The 18,866-nt window shown below is 46.8% G+C and overlaps 1 protein-coding gene across 1 annotated transcript in view; it reads right to left on the bottom strand.

Moving 5' to 3' along the window:
• The window catches only part of LOC147118342 (uncharacterized), a 72,072-nt gene extending 54,146 nt beyond the window's left edge, over nt 1-17,926 (bottom strand). Inside the window, exon 1 of the mRNA XM_085983887.1 lies at nt 17,649-17,926. The gene's annotated coding sequence lies outside the window, so the exon portion shown is untranslated. The remainder of the gene's footprint in view (nt 1-17,648) is intronic.
• Nucleotides 17,927-18,866: the final 940 nt, after the last annotated feature.

Genomic DNA, 18,866 nt, shown 5'->3' with positions numbered 1-18,866 from the left:
TGGGAATGCTGATGGTTTATCGCGCCTACCGTTGCCAACGGTAGAAGAGGCACCTACAGTGGACCCAGTGGAGATGTTCCACTCAACCAGTAACAAATTCTGCCATTGAATAGGAAATGAGAAATGACCCGACTCTCTCACGAGTCTACGATTTAACAGTGAAGGGATGGCCAGCACATGGTGAACCACTGTTGCCAGCATTCTCGCAAAGAAGAGAACAGCTGTCAGTGTGCCGAGGAACCTTGATGTGTGGATCCAGAGTGGTGATTCCACCCAAACTCCAGGATAAAGTGCTAAAGGAGCTTCACGAGGGGCATCTGGGTGGAGTGAAAATGAAGAACCTAGCCAGGGCATTTGTATGGTGGCCAGGTATCGATGGAGACATCGAAGAAATGACCAAGAGCTGCCTAGGATGCCAGAAGGTCCAAAACGCCCCACCACAAGCCCCTCTACATCCATGGGAGTGGCCCTCATCTCCATGGCAAAGGGTACACATCGACTTTGCTGGTCCATTTATGGACTCAATGTTCTTAATCGTGGTTGATGCACACTCCAAGTGGCCGGAGGTAATAAAGATGTCCTCCACCACCACGGAAAAAACCATCACAGTATTAAGGACCATATTTGCCAGGAATGGGCTGCCGGAACAGATCTGTTCTGATAATGGACCGCAATTTGTGTCCGAAGAATTCAGGAAGTTCTTAAAAAACAATGGGGTTAAGCACTACACGTCCGCCCCATACCATCCCGCCACCAATGGATTGGCTGAAAGGTTTGTCCAGACCTTCAAGAAGGCCATAAAGGCCATGGGTAATGAAGACATAAATCTACAGCATAAGGTAGATAACTTCTTGTTTGCATACAGGAATGCAACACATGTGGTTACAAACCAAACTCCCGCCATGATGTTCTTCAATAGAAGCCTAAGATGCCGGCTGGATTTGATCAAGCCAAACATCAGAAAGGACGTGGAGAACCGGCAATTTCAAGGCATGAATGAAAGGCCAACTAGAACCTTCCAGATAGGTCAACAAGTTTTGGCCCGGGACTACCGTACCGAGAAATGGCAGCCTGGAACTATTTGCACACGACTAGGACCGCTGATGTATACCGTGGACATTGGAGAAAGCATAATAAGGCGCCATGCTGACCAGATCATAGAGTCATCCGAAAAGGGACAACCTACACCACAACTCTATACGCCTAATGATGAAGCAGAGATACCCATAGTATCTACCTCCGATCCGGTGATACTGGAACCAGATGAACCCGACACTGGCATTCAAGCCGAATCGACCTTGCCAAAAGAACCTACTACACCACCAAAAACCACTACACCACCGAGGCGTTATCCGGACCGAGTCAGGAAGCCTCCAGAGAGACTGACTTATAATTGATTAACTGCAGCAAATGTGTAGATTATTGTTCTTGTAACATGTTAATTAATGATTACTTAAAATGTTATGTACTGGGTGTCTAAAAGGGGAGGAATTGTGGTGTATGTGCCTTTAAGAGCCCCCTGTGTACTGTAATGCCGGTAATGGCCACTCGGGCTATATAAGCCTGTATAGTGTCTTGTATCTGTTAGTTCACCTCCAGACTTTGTTCAGTAAACACCTGTGAAACCAACTCCTGCATTCCGTGTCTCCATTAACACACGGATACAACACCTTTGTCTGTTTCTCACTCCCTCTAAGTTCCTCTTTTTCCTTCCTTGTCTCTCACCTTCCCTATCTGTCTCCCACTACCTCTCTCTCTCCACAGCTCTCTTGTTCTCTCCCACTCTATTTCTCTCTCCCCTTTCTCTCGCTGCCTCTCTCCACCATCTCTGTTTCTCTCTCCCTCGGTCTGTCTCTCTATTTTTCTCTCTCTCTACCTCTCTATTTCTCTCTCTCTCTCGTTATCTGTCTCTCCATCTCTATCTCCCTCCCTGTCTCTCCCAATCTCTTTCTCTGTCACTCTCTATTTTCTCTCTCCCTCTCCTATCTTTCTCTCTCTCTCTCTGTCCCTCTCACTCATTCTGTCTGTCTCTCTCTCTCTATCTGTCTCTCCATCTCTGTCTCTCTCTCTCTCTTGAACAGTGATAATAATAAGGTTATCGTGGCTCAGTGGGCAGCACTCTCGCCTCTGAGACAGCAGGTTGTGGGTTCAGAGACCCACTCCAGAGACTTGAGCACAAAAATCTAGGCTGACACTCCAGTGCTGCACTGTCGGAGGTGTCTTTTGGATGAGACGTTAAACCGAGGCCCCATCTCTCAGGTGGATGTAAAAGATCCCATGGCACTATTTCGAAGAAGAGCAGGGGTGTTATCCCTGGTGTCCTGGCCAATATTTATCCCTCAATCAACATCAGATGATCTGGTCATTATCACATTGCTGTTTGTGGGAGCTTGCTGTGTGCAAATTGGCTGCTGCGTTTCCTACATTACAGCAGTGACTACACTTCAAAAAGTACTTCATTGGCTGTAAAGCGCTTTGTGACATCCTATATAAATGCAAGACTTTTTTTCACCCTCTGTCTCTTTCTGTCTCTCACCGTCTGTCTGCCCTTTTCCCTCTCGTCCCCTCCCCACCCCCTGTTATTTTTTTTAAAATTCGTTCCTGGGATGTGGGTGTCGCTGGCAAGGCCAGTATTTATTGCCCATCCCTAGTTGCCCTTGAGAAGGTGGTGGAGGAGCCGCCTTCTTGAACCACTGCAATCCGTGTGGTGAAGGTACTCCCACAGTGCTGTTCGGGAGTGGTGTGTGACTTGGAGGGGAACTTGGAGGTGGTGATGTTCCCATGCGCCTGCTGCCCTTGTCCTTCTAGGTGGAAGAGGTCGCAGGTTTGGGAGGTGCTGCCGAAGAAGCCTTGGCGAGTTGCTGCACTGCATCTTGTCGATGGTACACACTGCAGCCACGGTGCGCCGGTGGTGGAGGGAGGGAATGTTTAAGGTGGTGGATGGGGTGCCGATCAAGGTTCCTGCAGCCGATCTCTGCGACACCTTCTCACGGGCTAAAGGTGCAGATCGTTCTCAAAGAGAAAAACTGAACTTCGATTCTTAAATGAGGGCCATGGCAGTTCATTAAAAAGTTGTAATCGTACAATTAGACGAGGGAAACAGAATGAAAGTGCGATGGAGACTGCAGGAGGAACGTGGAGCTTTGAATATTGTGCGAAGACCGATTTATATCTTGAATAATGGGGGAAAAACGGGCTTAGAAATAGATAGACAAACATAAGAAATAGGAGTAGGCTATTTGGCCCTTCGAGCCTGCTCCACCATTCAAGAGATAAGGGGGAACCAGTGGATGTGGTGTATTTGGATTTTCAGAAGGCATTCGATAAGGTGCCACACAAGAGGTTATTAAACAAAATTAGGGCTCTTGCGATTGGGGGTAATATGCTAGCATGGATTGAGGATTGGTTAACGGACACAAAACAGAGAGTAGGAATAAACGGGTCATTACAGGTTGGCAGGCTAGTGGGGTATCGCAAGGATCAGTGCTTGGGCCTCAGCTGGTCACAATCTATATCAATGATTTGGATGAGTTGACCAAATGTAATATATCCAAGTTTGCCGATGATACAAAGCTGGGTGGAAATGTAAGTTGTGAGGAGGATGCAACATGGATTTACAAAAGGTAAATCGTGCTCGACTAATCTACTGGAATTTTTTGAGGATGTAACTGGTAAAATAGATAAGGGAGAACCAGTGGATGTGGTGTATTTGGACTTTCAGAAGGCTTTTGATAAGGTCCCGCATAAGAGATTAGCGTGTAAAGTTAAGGCACATGGGATTGGGGGCAGCTTCTACCCCCAGGCCATAAGACTCATGAACGAATAATTTATTATTATTTATTACTGTTGTTTATTTATTATTACTATATTCTATTAGTATTTTTATCATTGCTATGCCATATTTATTCCAATGTTGGGAGGACTGGTAAAAATCAACATTTCATTGTGCAGTACACACGTTTGCTGCATATATGACAAATAAAATTGAATTGAATTGAGGTATTGACTTGGATAGAGAACTGGTTGGCAGACAGAAAGCAAAGAGTTGGAATAAATGGGTCTTTTTCCGAGTGGCAGGCAGTGACTAGTGGGGTACCGCAGGAATCGGTCCTTGGACCCCAGCTGTTCACAATATATATTAATGATCTAGACAAGGAAACTAGATGTAATATCTCCAAGTTTGCAGACGACACAAAGCTGGATGGGCGTGTGTGCTGTGAGGAGAATGCCGAGAAACTTCAGGATGATTTGGACAGGTTGGGTGATTGGGCAGAAGCATGGCAGATGCAATATAACGCGGATAAATGCGAGGTTATCCACTTTGGTGGCAAAAACAGGAAGGCAGATTATTATCTGAATGGCAATAGATTGGGAGAAGGGGAAGTGCAACGAGACCTGGGTGTCCTTGTGCACCAGTCGCTGAAAGTAAGCATGCAAGTGCAGCAGGCGGTTAAGAAGGCAAATGGTATGCTGGCCTTCGTAGCGAGAGGATTCGAGTACAGGAACAAGGATGTCTTGCTGCAGTTGTACAGGGCCTTGGTGAGACCACATCTGGAGTATTGTGTGCAGTTTTGGTCGCCTTATCTGAGGAAGGATGTTCTGGCCATGGAAGGAGTTCAGCGAAGATTCACCAGGCTGATACCTGGGATGGCAGGAATGAGGAGAGATTGGGTCAATTGGGCTTATACTCGCTGGAGTTTAGAAGAATGAGAGGGGATCTCATTGAAACTTATAAAATTCTGACAGGACTGGACAGACTAGATGCAGGAAGGATGTTCCCGATGGTCGGGGAGTCCAGAACCAGGGGTCACAGTCTAAGGATAAGGGGTAAGCCATTTAGGACAGAGATGAGGAGGAATTTCTTCACCCAGAGAGTGGTGAACCTGTGGAATTCTCTACCACAGAAGGCAGTGGAGGCCAATTCATTAAATATATTCAAGAAGGAGTTGGATATATTTCTTAAGGCTAAAGGGATCAAGGGGTATGGGGAGAAAGCAGGGACAGGGTACTGAATTAGGATGATCAGCCATGATCTCATTGAATGGCGGAGCAGGCTCGAGGGGCTGAATGGCCTACTCCTGCTCCTATCTTCTATGTTTCTAAGAGGCTTGAAGGGGATATAGACAAGCTAAGTGAGTGGGCAAGAACATGGCAAATGGAATCTAGGGGGAGAAATTCAGTATCGCCCCGTTTGGGGTGCCATTATCGGCCGGGCGCAAAGTTTAGCGCCTGGCGCTAATTATCGCCTCCGACGGCAAACTTGGCTTCTCTCGCCCCTGGAGGTGATTGGAGCGCTAAATCAGACGCTTCACACCTCTCTTAAGGCGCTAACGCCGAGGAGCGAGGCGCTACCTCAGAGCGCTGGCGAAGCTCGTGTGATGTCAGTCAGCAATGGAACACAGACACACTGGCGCCGGCCAGTTCTTAAAGGGGAGGGTCGATCTGGCTCTCCATCCACATCCTGCTCATTGCAGCCTTGAATCTCGGCCTGGAGAGACCTGGACATCAAATCTGCTGGAAAGAACAATGGAGAGACCCAGGGAAAGAGCTCAGAGTGCAGCCCCCACAGTCTCTTCTAAATCGATGCCAGGAAGGTCAAATCAAAATGAACCGGCAAAGTGCTGCTCAGTACCCAAAACTCCTTCACACAGCATTGACTCTCTCCAGAAGTCTCTCTCTCTCTCTCTCTCAGAATGCGTGGTGCAAAAATGTCACCAACAAAAAAAGGCAGGAAGTGGTTGCCTTTAAATAGCGCTCCCCCAGTCCCTTCCTGACTGCAAAACGCTCCCGCTCAACCTGTCGTTGCTAGCGGCAGGCGGTAAGGCAGGGGACACCACTCAATATCCAGTCCGGGGCGTTGCGCACTCGACTGACATCACGATCGTGGCGGTAGTGTTTAGCGCCGCCGCAAAATGTCTAGTTAATTTTGCGAGCGGCGCAAACATCGCCGCGCCCGGGCGCTAGTTGCTTTGCATCCCATTAGCGCCCTCTTAAGGCGCTAACAGGAGGCGCAAACCAACTGAATTTTTCCCCCATAATGTGGAGGAATGTGAAGTTATCCACTTTGGTAGGAAAAATAGAAAAGCAGAGTATTTTTTAAATGGTGAGAGACTGGGAAATGTTGATGTTCAGAGGGACCTGGGTGTCCTTGTACACAAATCACTGAAAGCTAAATGCAGTTACAGCAAGTAATTAGGAAAGCAAATGGTATGTTGGCCTTTATTACAAGAGGATTTGAGTATAAGAGTAAAGATGTCTTACTACAATTATATAGGGCCCTGGTGAGACCACACCTGGAGTATTGTGTACAGTTTTGGTCTCCTTACCTAAGGAAGGATAGACTTGCCATAGAGGGAGTGCAACGAAGGTTCACTAGATTGATTCCTGTGATGAGAGGGCTGTCCTATGATGAGAGATTGTGTAGAATGGGCCGATACTCTCTGGAGTTTAGAAGAATGAGAGGTGATCTCATTGAAACATACAAGATTCTGAAGGGGATTGACAGGGTAGACGTTGAGAGGATGTTTCCCCTGGCTGGAGAGTCTAGAACTAGGGGGCATAGTCTCAGGATAAGGGGTCGGCCATTTAAGACTGAGATGAGGAGGAATTTCTTCACTCAGAGGGTTGTGAATCTTTGGAATTCTCTACCCCAGAGGGCTGTGAATGCTGAGTCTTTGAGTGTATTCAAGGCTGAGATCGAGAGATTGTTGGACTCTAGGGGAATCGAGGGATATGGAGATCGGGCGGGAAAGTGGAGATGAGGTCGATGATCATTCATGATCTTATTGCATAAGAAATAGGAGCAGGAGTCGGCCATTTGGCCCCTCGAGCCTGCTCCGCCATTCAATGAGATCATGGCTAATCTTCTACCTCATCTCCACTTTCCCGCCCGATCCCCAAATCCCTTGATTCCCTTAGTGCTCAAAAATCTATCGCTCTCTTGTCTTGAATATACTTAACGACTGAGTATCCACAGCCCTCTGGGTAGAGAATTCCAAAGATTCACCGCCCTCTGAGTGATAACCTTTCTTCTCATCTCAGTCCTAAATGGCCGACCCCTTATTCTGAGACTGTGACCCCTGGTTCTAGACTCCCCAGCCAGGGGAAACATCCTCCCTGCATCAGCCCTGTCAAGCCCTGTGAGAATTTTATATGTTTCAATGAGATCACCTCTCATTCTTCTAAACTCTAGGGAATATAGGCCGAGTCTACTCAATCTCTCAAATACACAGAGACAGCTGAGAGAATGTCAGAGAGCGACAGAAAGAAAAAAATTGATAGCGAAAGAGAGAAACCTGGAAAGAGGAATAGAGACAAATAAGGAACCGGAGATAGACAGTTGAGAAAGAGGTACAAGGAACCAGAGATGGATAAACACAGCGACAGACAGAGAGAGAGAGAGACAAGGAACCAGAGGGAGAGAAACAGAGAGACAGACGGAGAGAGAGAGTGACAAGGAACAGAGAGAAAAATAAGAAATCGGGAGAGAAGTACAAAAACAGATTCAGAGAGTGAGAGAAACCAGGAGCTAAGGGAGGAGTAGAAACAGGGACATTCACAGAAACAGACAGAGAAACGGAGAGACAGAAATAATGACTTCGAGAGAGATAATGCAGAGAAAAAGAGAGACATGTTAAACACTCCCGGATAATCCCCCATTATATAATACACTGATGGGGAGAGAGAGAGAGAGAGACATGTTAAACACTCCCGGATAATCCCCCATTGTATAGTACACCGACAGAGAGACAGAAAGCCAGAAACAGACAGAAAAAGCGAGAGAGAGACACAGAGCGAGAGACATAGAGATAGAGGGAGGCACAGAGAGAGAGACAGAGAAAGAGAGACAAGGAGAGAGAGAGGCACAGTAAACACGCCCAGATAATCCCCCATGATATAATACACTGACAGGGGAGAGAGAGAAAGACAGACAGAAAGAGTGACAGAGAGAGAGACGCACACAGAGAGACTGTGACAGACAGAAAGAGCGAGAGAGGCGAACAGAGAGTGACAGAGGAGAGACAGAAAGAATGACAGAGACAGTGGGACATAGATGAGAGAGAGACAGACAGAGAGAGACAGAGACTAGAGAGTGACAGAGAGAGAGAGAGAAAGAATGACAGTGAGGGACAAAGATAGAAACGGAGAGAGAGTCACACACAGACAGAGAGAGACAACGAGAGAGAGACAGGTTAAACACGCTTAGATACAAATCCCTCTTCATCTGCTTGGGAAGGTTAAAACTTAATGCAAAAATGAAGAGAGTGCGCAGTGTACAAGAGGGAGAAAATAGACAAAGAATCCAGAAGCAGACTTGTCAAATATGGTTAATATTTCATACATAATTCGGTTTTTGAAGGTGGCAACTGCAGGCAAGGTCGGGGCAGCGACTGAAATAGAGAATATTGTGGAGAGATAGAGAGAGAGATAGATAAAGTGTGTCAGGGGTCGAAAGAGGTGAGAGATTTATGGTTGCTTTGTAAAATTGGAGGCCAGTGAACTGCACCTGTGAGGGATTGGGGTTTTATTTAAGGTAATTCACACACTGGGACTTGTACAGAGAGAGACACCCGGAGCAGTCCATCTCCCTGCTCCACCCACAGTCCCAGACCAATAATTCACACGCTCACTGGACTCTGGGTCCAGATCAGGAGAGAGATTAACACCACCAGCCCGTCGTCTTAAATCATATTCCTGCCTGCCTGTCAGCGTCAGGTTTACACTCCTGTCTCTCTGTCTCTCTCCCTCTCTGTCTTACTTCAGATCATCCTGTAAACTTGAGGTCATCCAAAACTCGGCTGCCCGTGTCCTAACTCGCACCAAGTCCCTTTCACCCATCACCCCTGTGCTCGCTGACCGACATTGGCTCCCGGTTAAGCAACGCCTCGATTTTAAAATTCTCATCCTCGTGTTCAAATCCCACCATGGCCTCATCCCCCCGTCCCTATCTCTGTAATCTCCTCCAGCCCCATGACACCCCACCCCACCCCATCCCCGAGATCTCTGCGCTCCTTTAATTCTGGCCTCTTGAGCATCCCTGGTTTTAATCACTCCATCTTGTCGGCCATGTCTTTAGCTGCTGAGGCTCTTAGCTCTGGAATTCCCTCCCTAAACCTCTCCGCCTCTCTTAAGACGCTCCTTAAAACCCAGCACTTTGACGGTCATCTGCCCTAATTTCTCCTTATGTGGCTCAGTGTCAAATTTTATTTTATAACTCTCCTGTGAAACGCCTTGGGACGTTTGACTTTGTTGAAGGCACTATATAAATACAAGTTGTTGTTGTCTCTCTCTCTCTCTCTGACTCTAGTAAGCAGCGCCTGAACTTCCTGGTGGCGGTCGCAGGGTAAGCGCTCTCCCTGAGTCGGTCGGGCCACTCCCGCTACAGACGCTGTGCATCGGCGCTGATGTGGTCGGCGGGGAGGCAGCAGAAGCAGCGATGGAGGCCACGCCGACCCGCTGTAGCACGGCGGCCGGCAGCTCCTCGGCGGGAAGCTCAGAGGTCGAACCGGTAGGAGGGGAGGCGGCCAGCGGACCGAGGGCAGGAAAAGCAGGCCCTGGAAGGTCGGACACCGCGGGAGGCTCAGAGGGCAGACCGGGTGGAAGGAGAGCCAGGGAGAAGCAGGCCCCGGGACATCGGTACCTCGGCGGCTGAAGATTGTCGGGCAGGAGTGCGGGAAAGGCGGAGCGACCCTATTGTGATGGCGCCGATGAAGATGGCTGCCGTCCTTGCGGGCTCCGTGCGTACCAGGCAGCTAAGTGCCCTTTGCTGATTGGTGCGCTCAGCTCGTTAAGAAAAAAACATTTCACTGACTGGATTTCACTTGTTGTATTTGGTTATGTGACAAATAAAATTGAAATTGGTAAATATATAACATGTTTTTCTCCCCTTTCTATTTATTTACCTCCCTCTCAGTCTCTCTACCTCTATTTCTGACGCTCTCTTTGTCCCTCTCTCTCTCTCTGTTTCTCTCCATCTCTCTGTCTGTCTCTTTCTCTCTCTGTGTCTCTCCTTGTCTCTGTCTCTCTTTATCTCTTTCTCAGTCTCGCTCTCCATGTCTCTTTTTCTGTCTCTCTCCCTCCTGTCTCTATACAAATCAGTCCCTCTATATTTCTCTCTCTACATCTCTCCCTTCTGTATCTCTCTATATATCAATCTTTCTGTCGTTCTCTCCCCCCTTTCTATCTCTATCCCTCTCTATATATATATATATATATATATATTTATCTCTATGTCTCTCTACCTCTGTATCTATCTGTCTTTCTCCGTCTCTTATTTCTCTGTCACTATCTTTTTTGTGTGTATCTCCCTCTCTATCCCACTCTCTACATAGATCTATTTATTATATATATATTTATCCCTCTCTCTATATATCTGTTTATTATATATACATTTATCTCTCCATCTCTTTCCACTTCTCTCTCCCTGTCTTTCACTCTCTTGCTCCCTATATATAACTCTCTCGATATATTTATCTTCTGTCTCTCCACTTCTCCCTATCTCTCTCTATCCCTCTCTCTCCGTATAAATATATAGTATGAGGATTAGAGGGGATTTGAGGAGAATTTATTCACTCAGAGGGTGGTGGGGGTCTGGAACTCACTGCCTGAAAGGGTGGTAGAGGCAGGGACCCTCATCACATTTAAAAAGTACTTGGATATGCACCTCGATTGCCGTAACCTACAAGGCTACGGCCCAAGAGCTGGAACGTGGGATTAGGGTGGATAGCTCTTTGTCGGCCGGCACAGACACGATGGGCCAAATGGCCTTCTGTGCCTTAAATTTCTATGATTCTATCTGGCTACATATATTTATCTCTATCTCTCTGTCTCCACTTCTCCCTACATCTCTCACTCTAGCCCTCTCTCCATATGTACACATATATCTGCCTCTATATATATCTCTCTCTTTCCACTTCTCTCCCTCTCTGTCACTATCCCGCTCTCTCTCTCTATTTTTATGTCTCTGTCTCGCTCTCCTCTCTCCCCCTGTGTATCTCTCTATCTTTGCCTCCATCTCTCTTACTCTCACTGTCTCTCTCTCTGTGTCTCACTCTCTGTCTGTCTCTCTGCATCTCTCTCTCTCCCTATCTATTATTTCTCTGCCTCCATCTCTCCTATCATTTTTAATTCCTCCTTCCTGTCTTTCTCCTCCTATCGCTTCCCACTCTCCCTTTCCTCCGTTTGATTTCAAATCCATCCTGCTGGCCTGCGCTTTGATTCCGTTTCTATCCGCCTCTCCTTAACAACCGCCAACTCGATCTCACCAGCCCGATCAAACCCTTTACAATTCCCCCTTCCCTTCTAAAAAGCTACAGGCAAGGGTTATATGTATATTCTGTTTAGTATTCATCTATTTATCAAATATTTAAAAAACTGTTCAGTTGTATTGCGTGTAACGGGCGTCCGACCCAATACCGCTCGTTTTGCACCACCGCCCGAGTCTAATTTCTGAGCCAATTTCAATGCATTACGGCTAAAATACATTGTGAGGCGCCAAGGGCTGGGAGGTGGTGATATACCATCTAGTTGTATCTTTGCTGAACCAGGGGAGTTAAGCCCAAGCAAGGAAGGAGGCGAGGGGACAGCCAGCTGCAATAAAAAACCCCTGTGTCTTGTCTTTTTGTTCAATGTATTTGTAAATCGCAATATTGATTTTCCGAAAGCAGAAATCAAACCGGGATAATTCGATAACAAAATCGCCACACAGACACCCCAGCTGTGAGCACTGAATCTTTACACGCTTCAACAGCAAGATGATGTTTGCTAAACAGGAATTGGCTACACACACACTCATACACTCATACACACACGCACACTCATACGCTCACTCACAAACACTCATACACACAAACATTCAACTCACACACACTTACACTCACTCACACACAAACACCCATCCACACTCACACACTCACTCACACACTCACTCTCACACACACACACACTCTCACACACACAAACACTCACACACACACACATTATCTCACACACATTATCTCACACACACATTCTCTCACACACACTCTTCTACTCACATACACACACTCGTACACAATCACTCACACTCATACGCTCACTCATACACTTACTCACACTCATCCACACACACAAACTCATCCACACACACATACTCTCTCACACACCCACACATACTCTCTCACACACACAAAAACTCATACACACACACTCATACACACACTCACACAAACACTCATACACACACTCACACAAACACTCATACACACACACAAACACTCACATACACACACACACTCATACACACACTTTCATACACTCACATACACACTCATCACACACACACTTTCATACACACACACTCACATACTCTCACACAGACACACTCACATACACACACACACGTACAATGTCACATACTCTCACACACACATTCTCACATACTCTCAAACACACTCACAGACACGCACACATACTCTCATACCCACACTCATGCACTCACACATACACACACGCTCTCACACCTACACACACACACTCATGCACATACTCTCACATACACACATTCTCTCACACACACACATTCTCACACACACCCACTCATACATACACACACTAACACACACAAACATTCACTCTCACACACATATACACACACACAGTCACACACACACATACTCTCACACACACACACACTCACACATACGTACACTCTCACACACACATACACTCGGGTAACATACACACACACATAGTCACACAGTCTCTCACACAGATATACTCATACTCACACACATACTCAAACATACACTCTCACACACACTTCTTCACACATACTCTCACACACACAAATGTACTCATACACACACACACACAAACACTCACTCACATACTCTCTCACACACACTCATGCACTCTCACACAGTCTCTCATACACACGCTCATACACACACACGTACACATGCACACACACTCACACACACATGTACACACACACACTCTCATACACATGCACACACACTCTCACACCTACATACACTCACACCTACACATATACTCACACACACGCATTCTCTCACACACAGACATATACTCATACACACACGTTCTCACACTCACACCTACTCTCACGCGCTCACACACACACATACACACACAAATATACTCACACACACGCATTCTCTCACACACAGACATATACTCATACACACACGTTCTCACACTCACACCTACTCTCACGCGCTCACACACACACATACTCACACACACAAATATACTCACACAAACACTCACACATACTCTCACACACACGCACTCTCACACACACACACACTCAGATACACACATTTTCTCACACGTACACACTCATACACAATCACTCATGCACATTCACGCCACTCACACACGCACACACACACACTCATGCACACTCACGCACGCACACACTCAGACACACACACACACTCTCATACTCACATACACACACACACACACACTTATGCACACACATGCACTAACTCATGCTCACACACGTACTCACATACACACACAGACACTCTCAAACACACACACACACATACTCTCACACATTCTCACACACATTCACACACTAAAACACAGACACACTCACATACATACTCTCACACAAATACACACACATGCACACTCGCGCACACACTAACACACACATACTCATACACTCACACACACACATAGTCACTCATACACACACATACTCTCATACACTCCCACACACATACACTCATACACACACGTACTCTCTCACATACTCACACACAAACTCATGCACACACACACCTGCACACATACTCTCACTCACACACACACTCTCACACACACTCATATAAACAGTCTCGCACACTCATATACTCACACACATACTCTCACACACACTCACCCGCGCGCACACTCACACACATACATTCACACACATACTCTCACACTCACTTGCGCACACACTCATTCACAATCACTCATGCACTCACACTCACGCGCTCACTCATGCACACACACGCATGCGCACAGGCACACATACACACACTCACACATACATACTCACACTTTCACACACACACTCACAACCACACACATACTCACACACTCTCTCAAACACACAAACTCAAACACAATCACACAGACACACACTCACACATGCACACACTCTCACACATACTCTCACGCACACACACAAATATACTCACGCACACATACACGCGCACACTCATGCACGCACACACTCACACAAGCAGATACATCATACACGCGCACACACACGCACACATACACTCACGCACATACACACTCACGCACACACACATTCACGCTCTCACACGCAGATACTCACAATCATTCACGCACACACACCCTCACGCACAGACACTCACAATCACTCACACATGCATGCACACACACACCCTCACGCACACAGTCACACACTCAGTCATGCACACACACGCACACATTCACATACACACACATACGCAGATACTCACAATCACTCGCACACACACAGTCACACACACTCACACATACACACTCACGCACACCCTCACACACACGCAGACACTCGCGCACACAAACTCACCCACTCACGCGCACATACACACTCGCACAGACATGCACGCACACATACACACACGCGCACTCTCACGCACACACACTCACGCAGATACTCAATCACTCACGCACACAGTCACACACACAGTCACATATACACTCACGCACACACTCATGCACACGCGCATACACACACTCGCGCACAGACATGCACTCACGCACGCACACACACTCAGGCTCACTCATGCACACACACAGATACTCAATCACTCGCACACTCGCACTCACAGACACGCACACACACAGACACCCCCCCACTCGCTCGCACACTCACAAACGCACACACTTACGCACACACATTCACACAAGCATTCACTCGCACACACATACGTACACACATTCACACGCACACATATGTACTCACACGCACACATACGCACTCACACACATACACACAATCACACTCACGCAGTCACGCACATACACATACGCACACATGTACTCACGCACACATACTCATGCACTCTCACACACACTCACACTCACACGCAGTCATGCACATACACACACTCACGCACACTCACTCACACGCACACATATGTACTCACACACGCACTCACACACACATACACACGCACTCACACACACATACGCACACATATGTACTCACGCACACATACTCACACACACACACTCAATCACACGCAGTCACGCACATACACACACGCACACTCACTTACGCACACACACATACGCACACATGTACTCACGCACACACATACGCACTCACACACATACACACTCACACGCAGTCACACACATACACACTCACTTACGCACACATATGTACTCACACACGCACACACATACTCACGCACTCACACTCACACACTCACAATCACACGCAGTCACGCACATACACTCACTCACACACGCACACATACGCTCGCCGCAAGTGCAACCTATTAAAGACCTATTTAACAACCCAGTTCTCGGTGTCCCTGGGCCAGCGCCGACTGCGGCCCCCAGATAAACATCGCCCGTCACTGTCAGTGCTGGCTGCAAATTGAATTTCTCTCGGCGCTGCCCAGACCCTCGCTCCCAGACTGTGTTGTAGAATCGGGACCCACCCGGCGCACACAGGCTCAACGAGATATAATACCGTCTCTTCAAATATTCTGCCCGCCTCTGAAATGTGGAAGCACTGGAAAATGAATCTCTCTGTCTGTCTCTCGGTCTGTCTCTCTCTCTCGGTCTGTCGCTCTCTCTCTAGCTGTCTGTCTCGCTCTCTGTCTCTCTCACTGTATCGCTGTCTCTCTGTCTCTATCGCTCTCTGTCTCTCGCTCTGTCTGTCTCTTTGTCTGTGTGTGTCTCTCTCTGTCTGTATCTGTCTCTCTGTCTGTGTGTGACTCCCTGTCTGTATCTCTTTCTCTGTCTGTGTGTGACTCTCTGTATCTCTGTCTGTCTCTTTCTCTGTATGTGTGTGACTCTGTCTCTCTCTTTGTGCCTCTGTGTCTCCCTTTGTGTGTCCCTCTGCTTCTCTCTATCTCTGCCTCCCTCGTTCTGTCTGTTTATGTCTCTCTGCCTCTCTCCATCACTCTGTCTGTTTCTGCCTCTCTCTCTTTCTCTCTGTCTCAATTACTCTTTCTCCGTCTCACTCAATCAACGTTTCACCATCCGTGTCTTAAATGGCCTCCCTTTGCCTCTGGTTTCTCGCCATCCCTCTGTACGCTGCCTCACTCCAATCCTTTCCCTCCCACTCAGTGTCCCCCTCTCTGCCTCCAGTCCCTTGCTTGCTCGCTCTCCAGCTCGCTGATGATCCCATTTCTATAAACACACAATGCAGGTGCAGATGTCCCTTCCGACTGAACCACGCACAGAGAAGGGAAGAAAAAAAACCCCGCCTCCTTTGACCATCGTAAATCCTTTTACATATTTACAACGCGAGCTCTCTGTACTGAGCAAAGCCTCAACTCCCCCGAGTGTCTCCTCTCCTCGCTGTGTGACACTCCTCATGTAACCCCCTTCTCTCAGGCACACTAAGGTGCCGAGCACACGGTGACTGAACGCTTTCGACAGTCCAGCTCAATCCCTTAACAACAAGGGGAACATCCACACACACAGGGCAAAAGTTGAATAGCTAGATTCGCACCAATAACAATTCCCTGTTTGCATGTTCAGAGCAGATTGTAATTCAGTGCGAATTCCTTACAATGTTAAGAATATTCCCCCTCCCTCCCTCAATAGAAATGACAGCGAAGGTTAAAAAGAAAAGCATAACACAAAATAATGCAACACTGTTTTAAAGAGAGAACAAAAAAACCCTTAAGATATCGATCTTTTTCAAAATTGGGTACTTTTCTTTGGCAAGAATCGTCTAAGCTGGGAATGAATTAAACACACTCTTGTGTGTCACTCTCTTTCATAGAAAGACGGTGCAGGAGATGTAATGAATGGAAACGGTCGAGGGAAAAATGCACACACGCTATGCAGCCACACAAAAAGGTATTCTTTAAATTTGTTGTAAATAAATCAAATCTAGGACTCAAACGCACTCTGCAAAAAAAATGATATTTTCTCAATTTCTTAATTGCAATGCGAAGAATTCTAATAAATAGAATGTAAGATTCGGTCGCAAATCGTTGGAAGTACACACACTGCAAATATGATATGCTCTCAATTGATTAACTGCAATGCAAAAAAGTCAAAACAAAATGTAAAATTCGGTTGCAAATCATTGCAAACGCACGCACTCTCTGCAAAAATGACATTCTCCCAATTGATTAACTGCAATGGAAATAATTCAAAGAAATACAAGCTAGGATTCGGTTGCAAATCACTGCAAACACACACACACACAAAATAAGCCTGGCTTTTATATACATAATATATTTTTGATCCTTTCCACCCCCTCTCCTTTTAAAAAAACGCTCTGAAGTCCAACAGACACACACATAGACACGCACAGAGTGTGGCCACAGATGCCCTTTTTTGAATTTCGACTGCACAACTGAAATTAAATGCTTAAAGCGACAACAATTTTTTTTTAAAAGAGAATGCAAAAAAAAAATCAATGGAGTTGATTGTGTACTTACAGACTCCGCGGGAAGTGAGTGAGCAGGGCTTTAAAATCGATATTCAAAAAAAATCCTTCAATTTGTTTTTTTTTTGCCTCTTATTAATTTAATTTTTTGCCTCTTATTAATTTAATTTTTTTTAATTGTTTCTTTTTTTTTACTCTTCCCCCCCTTGTCTTTTTTCTCTCTCTTTATCTCTTCCCTGTCACACTCTCTCTCTCTTTTTTTCTTTCATTGATTTGCCCACAATCTGCCAATGAATCTTGCCAAGTGCTTCCCCATTCAGACTCACACACAATGAGATAATCAATAGGGGAAGAGAGAGAGAGAGAGGGAGCCAGAGAGAGAGCTGGCGGCACCACTGCGCCTGCGCCCTCCCCGCCACACTGCCGCTTGCTGGGAGTTGTAGTCTTTCCTCCTCCCCCACCCGCCTCGCTCATCCGGCGGCGGGACCACAAGTCCCACAAGGCGCCGGGGGGTAGAATCCGCGCCTGCGCGGAGGGAGCCGAGCGGCGAGTGACTGGCCAAGGGGCGGGGGGAACAGGTGGCGCGGAGGCTGACGGGAGTTGTAGTCTCTCTCAGTCCTTGAGGCTCTCCCAGAAAATGTGTTACTGTGTGTGTGATTGTGTGTCAGTGTGTGTATATCAGTGTGTGTGTGTGTGATTGTGTTAGTGTATGTGTATCCGTGTGTGTGTGTGATTGTGTCAGTGTGTATGTGATTGTGTGTCAGTGTGTGTGTGTGATTGTGTCAGTGTGTGTGTGAGATTGTGTTAGTGTGTGTGTATCCGTGTGTGTGTGATTGTCAGTGTGTATGTGATTGTGTGTCAGTGTGTGTGTGTGTGTATCCGTGTGTGTGTGATCGTGTCAGTGTGTATGTGATTGTGTGTCAGTGTGTGTGTGTGTATCCGTGTGTGTGTGATCGTGTCAGTGTGTGTGTGATTGTGTCACTGTGTGTGATTGTGTCAATGTGTGTGTGATTGTGTCAGTGTGTATGTGATTGTGTCACTGTGATTGTGTGTCAGTGTGTGATTGTGCCAGTGTGATTGTGTCAGTGTGTGTGTGATTGTGTCGGTGTGTGTGATTGTGTCACTCTGTGTGATTGTGGCAGTGTGTGCGTGAATGTGTCACTGTGTGTGATTGTGTCACTATGTGATTGTGTCCAGTGTGTGTGTGATTGTCAGTGTGTGTGTGATTGTGTCACGGTGTGTGATTGTGTGTCAGTGTGTGTGATTGCAT

Source organism: Somniosus microcephalus, chromosome 4 (genome assembly GCF_052327205.1).
Source record: "Somniosus microcephalus isolate GS21.2 chromosome 4, FLI_Smic_1.0, whole genome shotgun sequence".
Taxonomy (NCBI): Eukaryota; Metazoa; Chordata; class Chondrichthyes; order Squaliformes; family Somniosidae; genus Somniosus; species Somniosus microcephalus.
Note: the sequence above shows the minus strand (reverse complement) of the source record. Positions and strands in the feature narration are given on the sequence as shown.